Genomic DNA, 16,324 nt, shown 5'->3' on the forward strand with positions numbered 1-16,324 from the left:
ATTCAATGGATCTTCACCTATTGGCTGAACTGAAGAAATTAAAAATCACAACATACAGCACGGAAACAACCAACATATTTTAGTTTAAAACATAAACACTGATGTGTGACGAAATATCTCACAGGCTGAATAGACAGAACTAGATAAGGGCTTAAATCCTTAAAATATTACAACGTGCCAAAAATGCAATTTTGAAAATACAAAATTTCTTCCTGTTCTTTCTGGACCTTCTTCTTGTGAAAAAAAAGAGCAGCCCAACTACTAACATAGATAAATGGTAAGCAGATCTAGAATAACATACGAACTGAAAATATCCTTGTAATATAGAAACCTGCCGAAAATTAATACAGTTTTGCAAATCTATCCTGTTTTTACGACTTTTGTTTTAAAGTTTTGTTTTCGGTTCATCTGAAGTCCATCGATGTTCATTTCTTTACGTCACGACAGATTAGCAAACAACCATAATAAAAGTTTAACCATTTAAATAGCCGTAGGAAATTGGAAAAAAACCGCACAGACCAAACAGTGAAGATAGAGCCAAATGTCAGCCATAAATAGTACACGGTACGAGCAAACTACGAGTATCCTTGAAATAGAGAAATATGCAGAAAATTAATACCCTACATGTTAATTGTTGTAGATTTTAATTTTTTTATATTAATTTTATCATTTTATCTTAGTCCTGATTAAAAAGGGATATTATTCCTCGAAAGCTTGACGAAGGATTTGAGTATTGTTTTCTGTCTAATAGGCATCAACCTGATCACCTTTTCTACATAAATTTCTGAGTTCACTGCTCACTATCTGCCATCGGAGATAATTTTAACCTAGATGTATTTATACAATGCAAAATATATTTTTTATATATTCAATCAAAGTATTTCTTAAATTCACTTTTCCACATCCAAAATGTAATTGTTATATGCAAACAATGTTTGTAAATCCCAGGCCCTGAAGATGATATCAATAAAGATCGAAACGTTGGCACGATAAAGAAAATGTTTTTCTGAAACATCACACCAGACCGCATCTCACGATTTCTAAATAAATATCGATTAACGGTCACTAATCACCACACATTTCTAGATGTATATGTAGATGTATTGGACTGGGTGTTTAGTACATTGCGCCCTTTAAGTGCTATTATATTTCCCGTTCTGTGCTTATAGCTCATTGGTGAGACCTAGTTCAACTTGATTAATTCGCCGGGTCTTAGTGGTTGAATATCTTCTATTGGAGAACCCAAAAACTTCTGCAAGTGTGGCACCACAGTTTGTTAGTAGTTGTGTTGGTATCTCCTCTGCTTCTTTGCAGAATCGTTCGTGTTGGATTATACCAATCTTGTTCAAATGCCTATTTAACCCTATTTACAATATTCATAGGGTTCGAAGTTTTCCCGCTTCCTTTAATGCATTCTATTACTTCTTTCCTTTCAAAAGTTGCAAGAAGGTACGTGGATTGTTTGTATCCTAGGGGTGAATTCACCAGTCCTCATTTTCATTTTGTCCTTTTGTCTAAGGTACTCTAATGAATTCCTATGCCATAGGCGTATAACAGCCTCTTTCGTTGCTCACTCTCGTCGCCCTCTACTCCTCATCTGGGACCCAGCAAAAGGTGACTGTTTCGCATACTCAAACTGCTTAATTATTTCGCAATTCAGCACCATCTTTAGGCTAATTATGTTTTAACTTAGTGCTTGATGGCTGCTTGGTTATCTGACATGATTTTTATATTTGCACTCTTCCTTAAGATTGAACTGGGTACATATCTGTATTGCATGAATTTCGGCCTGAAGGATGATCTTTTAATCTTCTCGCAATCTTCCTCGATGAGTTTTTTGTGCAAACAAGTTAGGTTGAAGAAACACAATCCCATAGAGAATCGTGGTGAATAGGCTGACCAAAATGAAACGAACAAAACTTTGTCCAACTTGTTAAACTGAAGTTAGCTCGGAGACTTTGACGCTCGAATAGGAAAAGATAAGCTCAAGAAATTCGGCCTCGGGTCCTGGAGTTGGATCACCGAAGGGAAAAAAAACACCAACAACCCAAGGCCGTGTATTAAAATAAAAGAATATCATAATCGCACGGTTGAGGACTAAGGGGCGAGAAGAGACAACGACCGAGGAAAATCGCACTGGGTCAACGTACCACGTTTTCCCCAAAGGAGGCCGAAAAGGGGTGAGAAGTCGGGGTGTCTGGACCCCCGGCACAATAATGAGGAATGTTTCGAATGCATACCCAGTGAAAGCATAAAACTGGTTTTGCGACCAGCCTTGAAACAGCCAAATAAGCCCCGCTCACTTTTTTATACTTTATATTTTCTTTTATTTCGGCGGAATTTATCGAGACACCTTAATTTTTGCCTATCCGCATAAGCCAAAAAGGGCAAGACGATTTTTTTTATAAACAAATTTCAACAAAAAAAATATTGTATGTAATAAAATTAATTAAATAAATAGTATATAATGAAAACTTTTTTGTTATTACCTTTCCTCATTTTCTGATATATTATCCAGTTTTTCCGTTATTGCACGTACAACCAGGTGTCACTTACAACAGCACACAACACATATCACCACAAACGGATTTTTTTTTTTTTTTAATTTTGTTTTTAATATTCCGTGATGGTATTATTTCCTCCTGCAATAACCGGAATAATCGACACGGCGAGCACACACGCGGCACGCAATTGAAAAGGAACTGACGGCTGCCGGGAGGATTGGACAGATTGAAGTTAGAGGGGAAAACGCCGAGGCCCCATTCGGCCCGGGTCGGCACATTCCGCCACAAACTCGTGACCAAGGTTTTACACTTGTTGGACGTCTACTCTACATCCTGAAAACGTACACTTCATACTAAATTTCCCATTGTAATCATAGAAAAATGCCTGCTGTAAGCCAAATTTGAGATCGTCACATAAAATTTGTAACGCTCGAAATTTTTGAAACAAACTCGAAAACTTAAAAAAGTCAAGCAAATACTATACCAAATCTAAAAACAATGATTATTCAGAAATCGTGAGATGCGATCTGGTGTGGTGTAGGTTTCATAAAAACATTTTCTTTATCGTGCCAACGTTTCGATCTTTATTGAGATCATCTTCAGAGCTCAAAGTGTTTGTTTTCTGTATAATTGTGCCAGTCTTGCGTGTCGTGTTGAGAGTGGTAACAAAAAACCATGGTACACCGATGGTTAGAAAAATAGAACAAGGTGTGGAAAGAAAAAAATAATAAATATAATCCTGAAGCAGGACGCTCAGAACCAGTATGCCTGATCTTTCTGGATTATTGAAAACAATTAAACACTAAATGAAACATTCTACAAAACTTGTCGCCGAGAATCGAATACATTACACATTTGAAAAATGGTAAAAAGGAGGGAAAATTCGAGGTGGGTTGAGATGGGAAGTTGGTGTCCCAGTGGATCGAACGATAGTTCAAGTGGTAGAGGCGTATTTAGCCGAAGGTCGTGGGTTCGAATCCCACCCGTGACACTGTCCTTTTTATCTCAAACAATACCTTACATAAAGTTTAATTAATTGAAAGAAGTTATTTGGTCAATCGGACGACGAACTCTAATGGATTCTACAAAATGAGTCTCTATAACTCATGTATCACTTACAAACTATATATAAAACTGTTTCCGATATCGACTGACATACAACGCACAGACCCAACTGCTGGATATAAAGGGCTGAAATTTTGATAGTGCATCCCTATTATAATCATGATCACCATTCATATCTATTAATATATAGAAAAGAGATCCGTGACTGACCGACTGACTATGCACAAACCAAACTGCTGGATCTAAAAGGGGTGAAATTTTGTCAGTTCATTCCCATAATGATATGGCTAGCCAACAAGAAGCGTTGCATATCTTCGATGAAATCAGCGACAATCTAACGCATGATAATGTACATGTCGCTCGCATAGTACAAACCTTCAATAGCATAGCATCACGGTCTTAGCCTGGCCAGCCCGTTCTCCTGACTTGAACTCTATGGAACATTTATGGGATAACCTCAAAAGACGAATAATCGGACGTCCATCACTTCCTGATACACTCCACGATCTTGGAAGGACTCTTCATGAAGAATGGGCTAACCTCCAGCAAAGAGACATTTCCAGACTGGTAGAAAGTATGCCTAGTTGTCTTCGAGATGTAATTAAGACAAGAGGAGGAAATTCGCGTTATTAAAATGTTAATTAAAAATCTAAAACAAATTTTATTTGTCCGTATTTTTTTCCTTAGCAATTTACTTTTTTAGACAAGACTCAAGTATTAAACGTTAAAAAAACATGAAACTTTGATTAATATATAAAAATATATACAACCCAAATTATATTACAAGTGGGTGGAATTTTTTGCGTGTCAACGTATATATAAAACAGCTTCATGATTGACTGACTGACAACGCACAGTCCAAACTGCTGTGTCTAAATGACTGAAATTTTTGCAGTGATGTGTGGTGATTAGTGACCGTTAATCGATTTCTAAATAAATATTTTTGCAGTGCATTCCTAAAATGGCATGGATAGCCACTAAGAGGCATTATTTGAAATCCCATCCCTATCTATTTATATATATAAAACAGTTCCGTGACTGACTGACTGACAACGTACAGACCAAATTGCTAGATCTAAAAGAGGTAAAATTTTGACAGTGCATTCCTGTAATGGCATGGATAGCCGCGGAGGTGATTTTTTTCAAATTCCATCCCTATCAATTTGTGTATATAAAACAGTTCCGTGACTGATTGACTGACAACATACAGACCAAACTGATAGATATAAAGTGGTGAAATTTTGACAGTGCATTCCTGTAATGACATGGACAGCCGCTATGAATAGACTTTATGAAGTTCCATCCCTTTCTAGGTATACAAAACAGTTCCGTGACTGACTGACAGACAACGTACAGACCAAACTGCTAGATCTAAAGTGGTGAAATTTTGAGTTCATTCCTATAATGGCATGGATAGCCGCTGAGAAAGGATTTTTTCAATTTCCATCCCTATCAATTTGTGTATATAAAACAGTCCCGTGACAGATTGACAACGCACAGTCCAAACTGCTCTACCTAAATTACTGAAATTTTGGCAGTGTATTCCTATAATGGCATGGACAGCCTCAAAGAGGCATTATTTGAAATACCATCCCTATATATTTATATATATAAAACAGTTCCGTGATTGACTGACTGACAACGTACAGACCAAACTGCTAGATCTAAAAGGGGTGAAATTTGGACAGGGCATTCCTCTAATGGCATGGATAGCTGCTGAGAAAGGATTTTTCTGAAATTTATCCCTATCAATTTGTGTATATAAAACAGTTCCGTGACAGATTGACAACGCACAGTCCAAACCGCTGTATCTAAGTGACTGAAATTTTAATAATGCATTCCTATAGGAAAGGATTTTTTGAAATTCCCTTCCAAAGGGGACCAGATCGACAATTTTTACCATGCATAGACCGAAGTCGACTGAAGAAGAGAAGAACTTGTAAGACGTGAATTATTTTATTGTCTTGATTTTTCTGTAGTATTACATATATGGCCAATTGTTGAAAAGTCAATAAAGTTTTTTAAAAAATGATCACCTACGTAAAAAACATTCATAAACGATTGGTAAATTGACGAAAAAACTCAGACCAACCGCTGAAAAGGGAAATGTTAGGCAGATCGACTTATATATAGAAATATTTACGTAAAAGCCAAAATCTTCACTTTTTCCAAGGTTTATTATTGGAATCATAGAAAAATGGGTCCAATTATTTCAATTTGAGATCAACGACGAACACAGCTTGCAATTTAACAAGTCTTACGTTAATTAAACTCCAATGTACAGTCGCTTTCATCAAAGAAGCAAGAACGTATATAAATATGTATATTTTAAAAATTATATCCCTACGCAAGGACTAAAATGGAACAAAGAGTGGAATATTGTAAAGGAATACCAATTTCTAAACTCTTTTAGAGGGGGCGTCGGTGGCCGCAACGGTTTAGGCGTTGACACGGCGCTCATCACTGTAAGGTAAAGGGTTCGAATCCAGCGGCCCAGCATTCGAAACCGACATACAAATGGGCCTTTTTTCAAAAACACCGGCACCCCGAGGGTTGATATAACCTCTGCTGCTGCGAACCCTCGTAAAAAAAATCACAATCTTTGAAAACAGCACCCTCAAGAGGTCCTAGGAAATCAATTCTTCGTAAAATTCCTTATAACCATTGAAAAATAGGTCCGATTATTTCGATTGTGAACAACTGAAATGTGAAATCTGAAATACATGAATTTTAACTAGCTTGAACACTTAAAAAGTCCATTCGGTCAGTCATTTGGCCAAGCATGCCAATTTACAAACAAATCATCACAAATGTCTCAATTTTAAAACAATATAATCATAAAATAAAATATAAAATTTTACTAATTTTAAATTATTTTAGGGTGCTTAGGTACTTAAATACGGCCGAGTATAAATATAATAGTAATACAATCGAATTTCACTAACATCAAAACCTCTTGATACTCTCGTCCTCCTAGGAAATTCTCAAGAGATTGAAAGTTGCACAGATAAACATCTCCCACAGAGCTATTTTTTACCTTTACCTCCATACTGGTTTACCAGTGTCTCATATTACTCGTAGAAAATAATTTGACGAGGAGACATGAGAGGATCGAGGGAAACCGGCCGACAAACTTTCAAAAGAAGGTGCACCAGTCACACCTATCGGACCAGAACGTCAATTAAGCACACCGCAGAGTATGCTGAAAGTGGAACCGAACAAATGGATAGAGGGATAGAGAAAGAGGATCTCACACTTTAAAAAAAAAAAAAAAAAAAAAAAAAAAAAAAAAAAAAAAAAAAAAAAATTGCTTGTGCCAGTTGAACTTCGACAGATAAAAATGGCAAAGCTGAACGTCGTTTCTACCAAGTAGCAAAATCAAAACAAGTCCTATTTAAAGTATTAAGCCCGGATTACAGCCAATTTCGAAAGGCACGTGAGGATCTTTGGCATTGATACACCAACAAACTGCTGTAATCCCGTAGGAAGAGTTAACATAAAGGTCAATCAATTAATTAAGGTTTTTAGTTGAGATAAAAAAAGTCAGTAACACGATAACTCAAGTGGTAGAGTAGCGGCGTATCAAGCCGAAGGTCGTGGGTTCGAATCCCGCTCGTGACACTGACTTTTTTATCTCAACTAAAAACCTTAATTAATTGAATGATATTAATTGGTCAAGCGGACCACGAAAAATAGTGAATATAAAGGTAAATTATAGATCTGTCTGTCCTTGGCAGGATCGTTTTCAAGTCACAAATGACCATAGAAATTAAAAAAAAAAGTGAAATTTGATGTTTTTAGGTAGATTCTTTAGCCAATCAACACCACTCCAAAAGTTATGAATGTGCTGACAAATATAAACATATTACTACTCCTACAAACAAGGCGTCTGTACTAAAATGATAGCTGATTTTGTCTAATCTTTAGAAAAAATGCACACAGGGCAAATTTATATTTGAATATACTTATTAGTACAAATAAAGTATCGATTCAAGTCCTACAGTTGGCCTTCTGTTTTCACATCTTGAAGAAAGGACAAGGCGACAAATCTGCCAGTATGTCTTTAAATAAGATATTTTCTCCCGGAGTTAAGGCACGTCCAGGAATGTCTGGGATGAAAACAATCCGCCCTTTATTCGAGACTGCCGTGTCAGGGGTATATTCTCATTTTAAAACTTGGAGTATACCATCTAAAATATTTCCTTCCTATTATAAATAAATATAGAAATTTTATAGAAACCTGAGGTTCGCGATTTGCGATCAACTATGATCAACTTTCAACTAATTTGGCAATTTATTGTTTGAGTGTCTGGTCTGCCTTATCCACGCTGAATTTTTGTTCAGACCGTTTGGCATCTTCAGTGTGTGATATTTGTGAAATAAAGTTTTAGTTATGACGTCGTGGATGAAAATGTTGGGACCGAAGCGTTCTTCAAACAAATTTGAAATCGTTTATTAAAAACGTAATTATTTAAATTTATAGACGTAGTCAATTAACTTTTGCCCTGATGATTAAAATAGGTCGAAAGCTAGGCAGTAACAATTGAATTTGCTTTTTCATTGAGGCCAAACCTGATATAGGTTATTCGTGAGTTAAATATAGCCGATCTAACGCTTTAAACAGAAGATAATCAGCTTAAATCAAACGAAAAAGTTCATGCTGAAAGCAACTTTGAACCGAGAAAGGTTCTTTCACCCAAAGATCGTAATCTTATATGCATAATCGTTCAACTCTTCCACTAGAATCCTTTTCGCCCATTACACCCTGAGGATTTAACGCTTTCTGATTACCGTTCTCTCAAAAAAACTAACCAATCTTTGAAAAACCTTCTTTGACATTTTAGCATTAGAGATTTGTTACTTGAGAGTAAAAGGCTTTTGAAAATATCCTAAAATGGACAAAAATCCAGACAATTATTTAATGGATGTCCCTTTTTCAAAAACCTTTTATTAGCAATAACAAATTTTTAATGCTAAAATGGCAAAGAAGGTTTTTTTTCAAAGAAAGGAGAGAACCGAAATGCGAGGAGCTTTATTACGAGAATGGCCAACAATCGCAACCAGCGGGTAACGGACTCGTAGATTATCTGGAATGGTCAACGGAAACAAACCGCGAAACGTTTGAATTGACATTTGTTGGGGTTACAACATCAAAAGGCAAACACTTTCCAAGATATTTCAAACTTACGACAACACACGACTTGTGACAATGATTGATTGAATGCTGAAAATGTCAAGTTGAACCAGGCTGATGTCAATTTGTGGGGTATTATATTAAAAATCAATTTATATTGACTATAAACAAATAACACAGAACATCTAAAAATACCAATTTGTCAATATAATTCCAAAAAACCTAATGCGATCGTAAATTTGAGTTAACTATTTTGAAAAACTGATCAAAATTCTGGTAGTGTGTAATGTAATCTGTATCTCTAATGACTAAACTAATGCAGGGTTATCTGATATATCTCTTAACTCTAAGACTTTTTATTCAGTATTCACTGCAGACATTATGATCAATGCCGATATGATACTTACTACAGATAGTGTGACTGAATTGTGATTTATTGCGGGTGTGTGAATATCATTTATTAGGGTGAACCGCAGGGCTTATTCCCAGTTATCCCGAGGAATATCTCTCTGGGGTGGTGTGAATGGACTGTGATGTACGCGCGTAATTTATTAGCGTGAAAGTAGAGGCACCTACATTTAATATCGAGATGGAAGTCTGGTGTGTGAATGTAATTTATTAGAGTGAATGGCAAGGCTTATCCCTAATCGCCCCGAGGTATATCGAGTACTTTTTGGTAGTGCGAATGAATGTCTGGTATGCGAATGTATTTATTAGCGAGAATGGTGGGGCTTCTTAATGTCTGGTATGCGACTGTATTTATTAGCGAGAAAGGTGGGGCTTCTTATCCAATCGCTCGATGAATATCAAGTACTTTGGGGCAGTGAAGTCTGGTGTGTGAATGTAATTTATTAGTGTGTGGTGATTACTGACCGTTAATCGATGATTATTCAGAAATCGTGAGATGCGGTCTGGTGTGATGTTGAAGAAATACTTTGAATGAATATAAAAAATATATTTTGCATTGTATAAATTCACTTTTTTCCACATCCTACATGTATTGGTTAAATTTAAACAATGTTTGTAAATCCCAGGCCCTGAAGATGATCTCACTAAAGATTGAAACGTGACAAGAAAAAGAAAATGTTTTTCTGAAACCTACATCACACCAGACCACATCTCACGATATCTGAATAATAGTAATTTATTAGCGTGAATAGTGGAGCTCGCAACCCAACTGCCCGAGGAATATCGAGTACTATGGAGCAGTGTAAATGGAGTCTGATATATGAATGTATTTATTAGCGTGAATGGCGGGGCTTCTTACCCAATCCGTCGAGGAATATCGAGTACTTTGGGACAGTGAAGTCTGGTGTGTAAATGTAATTTTATTAGCGTGAATAGTGGGGTTCGTAACCCAACTGCCCGAGGAATAGCGAGTGTTCTGGAGCAGTGTAAATGGAGTTTGATATATGAATGTATTTATTAGCGAGAATGGTGGGGCTTCTTACCCAATCGCTCGAGGAATATGGAGTATTTCGGGGCAATGAAGTCTTTTGGGTGAATGTAATTTATTGGAGTGAATGGTGGGGCTCCTTCTCAATTAACCAAGGTAATAGCACTGAGAATGTATTTATTTGCGAGAATAGAAGTGCACCATGCTCCTCGAGAAATATGGAGTACTCGGATACAAATAAATCAGAAACAGTTATTTGTATCAATGTACTGAGTGAATTTAATTTATTAGTGATCGAGTATTCTTGGGAGTGGGAATGTATATTGGTTTTAAATGTAATTATTAGCGTGAATGGCAGTGGTCACCCCAATTACCCCGAGGAATATCTCCTTCTTCGGAGTAGTGTGAATGTAATTTATTAGCGTGAATTGAGGGTTTATCTCACAATTATATCGAGGAATATCGAATAATTTCGGGTAGTGTGAATGCAATTTATTAGCATGAATGACAGGGGGCTTAGTAACCCAATTATTCCGACGAATATCGCGTACCCTGAGGAAGTGTGAATGAATGGGTGATTGTAATTTGTTAGCGTGAATGAATGTAGGAATTACCCCGAGGAATATCGAGTGCTCTGGGGTAGTGTAAACGAAATGTGGAGTGTGATATAATCTATTAGCGTGAATTTATCTATAATTACCCCGAGGAATATTTGGGTTGGTGTGAAATCTAATCAGCCTATCATGCTTTATTTATTATGTTGTTGTTGATGTGTTTGTTATTTTAAACACATCTACCGAAGCTCTGAGGCACAGAGAGGCTAGCAATAGCATAAACAAAAGAGAAAGTCATTTACCGTTATATCACACCACATCGATAACTTAGCTGTAAAAACATATAACATATAACCAGAGAAGAAACGAGTCCGAAGTCTTAAAAATGATAAAGGATAAAGCACAAAATTAATAAATCTGTATTAAGACTAACTGTGCTTAATGTAGAAAAAACAATTAAACGTAAACTAAGAATAAATAAATAAACAATGTAACATGATTTATGTTTTAAAAGATTGTTTTAGAAGATGGGAGTTTATCACAAACTTATCGAAAAGCTAAATAGATATAACTAATGTTTAATATTTAAAAAAATCTGTATAAAACACTAATTAGTTTAACTATTTGAAACTTATTTTCCTGTAAATGGTCAATGTGCCTTATAATCAGGAGTGTTCCAATGAAAATAATGGGTTCGACAGGAAAGGCTTAACTAGTGGGTCGACTTTGTGTTGTAATAGATTTAGTAATGAACCATTAAGACTATCCTTTTCTTAAAAAAAGTCTGATGTCGCGATTGAGTATCGATGGGTCTTTCAAGTTAGAATGAGAGGTAAATGTCATGTATCCAATTTTGTACTATGTTGTTCAAGAAATCGCAAGATGAAATTACTCCTATATAGATTTATTAAGCGAAATGGTTAAATATTATTAAATTTATCTGTGGAAATGACTGTTGAAATGGAGTTTATGTGTCTAGATTACATCCTATTTACATGACCTACGTCATTTCTAACAAAAGCTCTCCCCTTCCGGCAAAATGAACCGTACTGGATTACATTCCAGGTGGGGTACACATCGAATACTTGTAAACCCCTGGATTTATTCATGAACAACGATAAACATTTACGCACATCGGGTATATCGAATTTTGGCTTTGAGGTCGCGGCTTTCCGATTGGTTAGGTCCGGGGTATCCAAGCGTAGGAGCAGAACTCACACCGGATTAAACGACCCGACTACTACCGGACTTAAAAACATCAAAAAGAACGATGACGAAGTGCTCCGGAGCTTGGTTCATTAAGACCAATATGTCACCAATTGGACCGGGATGCTTTTTGATATTAAACCCTCACCCAACCCGAGGGGGTTTTTTAAACACAAAAACCGGTTCTACCATAGAAAATATTCTCCCAGCCTTTTTAAAAACAAAGGAAAATATTTTCTAAGTTCTTATAAAACCAGCATGCTAAGTTATGCAAAAATACAAAACAAAGAAAATATGATTCCTATATTAAAATGCTCCATATGACACTTAGTACTATTGCACTATATTTGACAACTTAGCCCTGGTATTTATTTGTCATAATGATTTCCTGCCATCCTCGTGTATCTCAACTTATTACCTCATCTTATTTATGGATTTGTTTTGTCCACTAATTGGTAATTAAGTTGGCCGATCAACAACTCTCTAATAAGCTGACTGCTAAACCGCAAAAGAATGATTTCAAACAGCACAATATATTTATGGACATCCACCTGACGCGTCCTATCCTAATACCTACACATTTCGCAACGACTCGCCCAACTCCTTTCCGAAATATTCCGCCCTCATAATACATCTTGATCATACAGAAACCATAGTCCAAATCACAACCTCATTTCCTTCACCCAAAAGTTTTTCAGCCTTCAGAAGTTCAATATATTATCAAAAACGTTCCCGAAAATAGAGCTCTGGATATGACTTATAACCTCTGAAATCTTTCTATTCTTTCCTAAAAAAAACTATTCTTTCTAATATACCTTTATGCTGTTTTAAGAACTACTCACTCTACCATAAAATTGTATTTTCCAATATAAAACTCCATAAACCTTAAACCTCGTACAATCTAAGGAAAAACCCTCAAGAAGCTTCTTCCCATCCTATAAGAATGAACCATTGTATCTCATCTAGAGTCCCACAGAGAAGGATCCATTCATCGTCTATTCAATGTACACGTTATGACATACCTACTCATCCTGGCACATCCATCCACTTGATCCAGCCTATGACACTGCTATCACTGACCCCATTGCACAACTAATTAAGGTTTTTAGTTGAGATGAAAAAAAGTTAATGGCACGAGAGGGATTCGAACCAACGACCTTCGGCTAGATACGCCGCTGCTCTACCACCTGAGCTATCGTGACCTCGATCCACTCGGACATCAACTCCCCATCTCAGCCCCACTTTATGAGTTTTCCCTCCTTTTGCCATTGCACAAACTAGAACCTTGGCTGAAAAAGTAGCGATTAGAACTAAATGTTAGCAAAGGCCCCAACATAACCTTTACCACCATGCCAACGCATCTACATCACATATCCCATCGTACAGTTAACGACCTCAGCTACCTTCGGTTAAACACTGGTCATCGATAAAAGAATCACATGGAATTAAGGAACAAAACTCATAAAAAGTATCGTTCTCTTCTTAGAACTTCATCCCATCTCATCTGTTTGGCGTAAACCACTCCACAATCGAGCGATGCCACCGTGTTCTAGACTACCCTTCTTTTCTTGAAACAGTACTGCTCGAGAGCTTTCCTCTTTGTGGTTCAATCCTATGATAAAGTCCAGGTTTACTGTGGTAGCTCGTAAGTTTACTTTGCCTACTTCCCCATCATCAAACCATACCTGACAGCGCTCAGGCAGGTCGGCTTATATCCATCTCTGCCAAAATCCTGTCAAGGCACACGGTATCTTGGTCCCATACTTTACTTCACGTATAAAACGGACCTACACAACCCGACACAACATCCACTTTGCAGTTGACAATCTCGACTTTTCTTTCTCTCTTGAGTACTGCTCGGGTGTTTTCCTTGACTTGGATCAAGCGTTGATACTGATGCTGCTATTCCATCCTCTCAAGCACTAAGGCCTCACCCTGCCCACTAAGATTCTTGATTGAAAAAGCTGACGCATATCTTTCACCATCATGCCTACACAACTAACATCGCATGTGATTTCCTGTAGATAACTACTTCCGTACCTTGAGCCTGGGACAAAAGACATGAAATCCATATACAACACTAAAAAAGCAGGAACTAACTAGAAATTACAAAACTGAAATAAGCTATCAAAACTGACTTCACAACAAATGACCGATATACCATAAAGAAACTATAAAATCCGATAAACAAAATTCTACAAATCTCTTTCATTAAACCTTTTACTTTTAAGCTTAATATCCAGTATAATCCTGAATAATCCTCCCAGGAGGTCGAATCGGCACTGGCCTCACGACCTGTTGAGCGGTGAGAAGTAGCTTAAAAGTTCAAGGGTCACCCTGGGTGCTTCTTGGAACTCCTGTGCCAAATTGTTTTCCTCGATTTCTGGATTTCCCTTTATCAAGAAATAGAATAATTATTATTATTGAATGATTATCTTGAAAAATACATTCATTGTAAAAACATAAACGGACATTTTAACATGTTCTTTTCATATTAACATACAAAATTATTATAGGATCTATGCAATCGACCAACCTTTCTAATAAGTTACTTAGGATTAAGGGTATCGTCAGAAAAAAAATCTTTATTTTTGCACCAACCCCCAGCTTTCGACGATATATTTTTCTTCAGAGAACATTCTTACATTAATGTTCATACACATACATAAATATATCTCAGATGCTTGACAACTTACAGGTACTTAGTCAAAATGTTAAACAATTAAACCGGTTTGTCAAATAACAAAAATTCCATCTACAAACTATACTATTTTTTAACAATATAAATAGGAAACTTCAAAAATCAGAACAATTCACTTTGGATTTTAAATAATGAGAACAAAATATAAACAATTATTTATTTACATAAAAAAAGGCTGTGATGAAGTATGTACTAGGGAGAAAAAGAGGTAAATCCGTTGTGGTTTACCATCAAAGCGAAACCTCAAATAAGTCATCGCCCACGTAACATATATAAGTACCTGTTAAGTACAATCTTCACAACTTCCTATAACGTCTCAACGGACTATAAAGTAGAGGAAGAACATAAGAGAGCATCAGATACAGATATGGTATAAGATGGCTCCAAAACAAACGAACAAAGGAACCGGATCAGGCGTTTTCTGTACAAGCCCAAAACATGAGCAATCAAACTCATTAGGGAAATACACTTCGGTCTTTCAAGCAGAAATACATTCCATCAATGCTTGTGCCCTGGAAAATCTTAAAAGAGGTTACAGTGACAAAAAAAATCCTCATAAGATGAGATAGCCAAGCAGCTATTAAAGCATTAGAATGTAAAAGAATCACATCAAAATTAGTCAGTGAATGCATCCAAAATCTCCAAAACCTGGAACCTGATGATATCTTGGGTGCCAGGGCACAGGGGAATTTTGGTTAACAAGAAAGCAGACAGACTGGCCAGAGGAGGATCTGCAAGACCATACATTGGCCCCGAACCTATTCTTGGGATACCAAAAACAAATATAGAATCCAAGCAAAACAAAAGAAGTGGATAAACTCTAGCGGTGCTAGACATAGTAAACTTATGATGAAACAACCCTCACCGTGACTGGCAAAAGCACTGCTGCAAGAAAACATCTACACAACATGGGTATATACAGCGATGATCCCATCTGCAGATTATGTAATGAGGAGGAGGAAACAGCCACTCATATCACCTTCGAATGCGAAGCAACAGCTCAATTGAGATTTAACCTAACGTACGGAAATGACTTAGGGAATCAAATTGCAGCAGCAACAGTCAATGACCTGATATCTCTAAGAAGAAGGATTGCGTCTATTGACTGAACAAGGAACTAGGAAGGTACAATAAGCCAGAAGCCTGCAGGCCTGGGGAATACAAACCCCGCTTCCTAGTATCCTTTTCCACCATACCATGCCATACCATACCTGTTTTATTACTTATATTTTTTATAATTAAGTTTCCTATTTATATTGTTAAAAACGTAAAGTTTCAAGATGGAGTTTTGTTATTATTTGACAAACTTGTTTAATAATTTAACAATGTGACTAAGTACTTGTAAGTCGTCAAGCATCTGTGATATACGTATGAACCTACCGACCTACCTGGTCTCTGTAGCCTCTGAAAAAGACGAAATATATCGTCGAAAGCTCGGCGTTGGTGCAAAAATAAGGAATTTTTTCTGACCACAACCCTAAACCTAAGTCACTATACACAAAATTATTGACCAATTTATGTCGATTTTTTTTTAGATTCAATCTTAATTTAATCGATTTACTTTAAACTTGAGAGTAAGGGATGATTAATAAGAACAAGTTGTAAAGATAAGTAAGAGAAAAGTTCTGAATTCCCTTTCGCAGTAATTACAGCCAACCCTTCTAATTAAGAAACCCACTAAATCAACCACCAGCGGTTGAGTTGCTGATGGTAACGCCTTGAAATATCCTCCTCCGAGGGTCCTTTTATTTTCTTAATTACAAC

The 16,324-nt window shown here is 36.6% G+C and overlaps 1 protein-coding gene across 7 annotated transcripts in view; it reads right to left on the reverse strand.

Moving 5' to 3' along the window:
* LOC106668129 (rap guanine nucleotide exchange factor 6) overlaps positions 1-16,324 on the reverse strand; it is a 283,118-nt gene that overhangs the window by 160,379 nt on the left and 106,415 nt on the right. Inside the window, exon 1 of one of the 7 annotated variants that reach the window (XM_014396677.2) lies at positions 2,490-2,755. The exons of the other annotated variants lie outside the window; for them this stretch is intronic. The gene's annotated coding sequence lies outside the window, so the exon portion shown is untranslated. Of the gene's footprint in view, positions 1-2,489; positions 2,756-16,324 lie in introns of those variants that run through there. 7 annotated transcript variants of the gene reach the window in all.

Source organism: Cimex lectularius, unplaced genomic scaffold (genome assembly GCF_000648675.2).
Source record: "Cimex lectularius strain Harlan isolate CLEC.00 unplaced genomic scaffold, Clec_2.1 scaffold187, whole genome shotgun sequence".
NCBI lineage: Eukaryota > Metazoa > Arthropoda > Insecta > Hemiptera > Cimicidae > Cimex > Cimex lectularius.